Genomic DNA, 2500 nt, shown 5'->3' with positions numbered 1-2500 from the left:
GGTTGATAATATAACCAGGATGGGTTGTTAATGACTAGGATGGGTTGATAATATAACCAGGATGGGTTGTTAATGACTAGGATGGGTTGATAATATAACCAGGATGGGTTGATAATATGACCAGGATGGTGCTTTTGGCTTCTGGACAAGGAAAGAAAGTTGATATGAAAACCAATAGAACAGGAGAGAAATGCTGATTTCAAGTCAAATGTTATTAGTCACAAGCGCTGAATACAACAACAGGTGTAGAATTACAGTGAAATACTTACAAGCCCTGAACTTCTTAGGGCTAGGCCCCTTTTTTCTCCAGTTCCTGTCTGAATGACGTGCCCAAAGTAAACTTCCTGTTGCTCAGGCCCTGATGTTTCACCGGAAGTTGTCCCGCGAGGCTATATAATACAGGGTGTTACGGTACAGAGTCAATGTGGAGGCTATATAATACAGGGTGTTACGGTACAGAGTCAATGTGGAGGCTATATAATACAGGGTGTTACGGTACAGAGTCAATGTGGAGGCTATATACAGGGTGTTACGGTACAGAGTCAATGTGGAGGCTATATACAGGGTGTTATGGTACAGAGTCAATGTGGAGGCTATATACAGGGTGTTATGGTACAGAGTCAATGTGGAGGCTATATAATACAGGGTGTTACGGTACAGAGTCAATGTGGAGGCTATATACAGGGGGTACCAGTACAGAGTCAATGTGGAGGCTATATAATACAGGGTGTTACGGTACAGAGTCAATGTGGAGGCTATATACAGGGTGTTACGGTACAGAGTCAATGTGGAGGCTATATACAGGGTGTTATGGTACAGAGTCAATGTGGAGGCTATATACAGGGTGTTACGGTACAGAGTCAATGTGGAGGCTATATACAGGGGTTAACAGTACAGAGTCAATGTGGAGGCTATATACAGGGGGTACCTGTACAGAGTCAATGTGGAGGCTATATACAGGGGGTACCGGTACAGAGTCAAAGTGGAGGCTATATACAGGGGGTACCGGTACAGAGTCAATGTGGAGGCTATATAATACAGGGTGTTACGGTACAGAGTCAATGTGGAGGCTATATACAGGGTGTTATGGTACAGAGTCAATGTGGAGGCTATATACAGGGTGTTATGGTACAGAGTCAATGTGGAGGCTATATACAGGGTGTTACGGTACAGAGTCAATGTGGAGGCTATATACAGGGTGTTACGGTACAGAGTCAATGTGGAGGCTATATACAGGGGGTACCTGTACAGAGTCAATGTGGAGGCTATATACAGGGGGTACCTGTACAGAGTCAATGTGGAGGCTATATACAGGGGGTACCGGTACAGAGTCAATGTGGAGGCTATATACAGGGGGTACCTGTACAGAGTCAATGTGGAGGCTATATACAGGGGGTACCGGTACAGAGTCAATGTGGAGGCTATATACAGGGTGTTACGGTACAGAGTCAATGTGGAGGCTATATACAGGGGGTACCGGTACAGAGTAAATGTGGAGGCTATATACAGGGTGTTACGGTACAGAGTCAATGTGGAGGCTATATACAGGGTGTTACGGTACAGAGTCAATGTGGAGGCTATATACAGGGGGTACCGGTACAGAGTCAATGTGGAGGCTATATACCGGGGGTACCGGTACAGAGTCAATGTGGAGGCTATATACAGGGTGTTACGGTACAGAGTCAATGTGGAGGCTATATACAGGGGGTACCGGTACAGAGTCAATGTGGAGGCTATATACAGGGTGTTACGGTACAGAGTCAATGTGGAGGCTATATACAGGGTGTTACGGTACAGAGTCAGATTTGCCTCATAATATGAAGTAAAACGTTCAGGTTTCAATCCGCCTAGTGTCAGTTGTGAAAATGCCTCCAGCTCACGTTGGGAAGTGGTGAGTGACGTGCTGATAGGCTGAATACTGTTGTCTACGCACTTAAAATGGCACATGGGAGGCGCCCTTCAATTACCACATGAGAAATACAAATAGTAACTATTTTTCTGTCCAACAAAACTGTTTTGTAACACGATTATATTTATATTTGTTGCTCAATGACTGGACTTATAAAGCTGCAGCTCTAGTGTTCCACTCCAGCAGGGAGGAGCTGAGAGGAGCTGCAGCTCTAGTGTTCCACTCCAGCAGGGAGGAACTGAGAGGAGCTGCAGCTCTAGTGTTCCACTCCAGCAGGGAGGAACTGAGAGGAGCTGCAGCTCTAGTGTTCCACTCCAGCAGGGAGGAACTGAGAGGTGCTGCAGCTCTAGTGTTTCACTCCAGCAGGGAGGAACTGAGAGGAGCTGCAGCTCTAGTGTTTCACTCCAGCAGGGAGGAACTGAGAGGAGCTGCAGCTCTAGTGTTCCACTCCAGCAGGGGAGGAACTGAGAGGAGCTGCAGCTCTAGTGTTTCACTCCAGCAGGGAGGAACTGAGAGGAGCTGCAGCTCTAGTGTTTCACTCCAGCAGGGAGGAACTGAGAGGTGCTGCAGCTCTAGTGTTCCACTCCAGCA

The 2500-nt window shown here is 46.9% G+C and overlaps 1 protein-coding gene across 4 annotated transcripts in view; it reads left to right on the top strand.

The window, feature by feature from the left end:
* The window catches only part of plekhg4 (pleckstrin homology and RhoGEF domain containing G4), a 202050-nt gene that overhangs the window by 21603 nt on the left and 177947 nt on the right, over positions 1–2500 (top strand). The window lies entirely within an intron of this gene.

The sequence above is a fragment of the Salmo salar genome, chromosome 26, assembly GCF_965601325.2.
Source record: "Salmo salar chromosome 26, fSalSal1, whole genome shotgun sequence".
Classification (NCBI taxonomy): Eukaryota; Metazoa; Chordata; class Actinopteri; order Salmoniformes; family Salmonidae; genus Salmo; species Salmo salar.
This window is presented reverse-complemented; position numbering and strand designations above follow the sequence as displayed.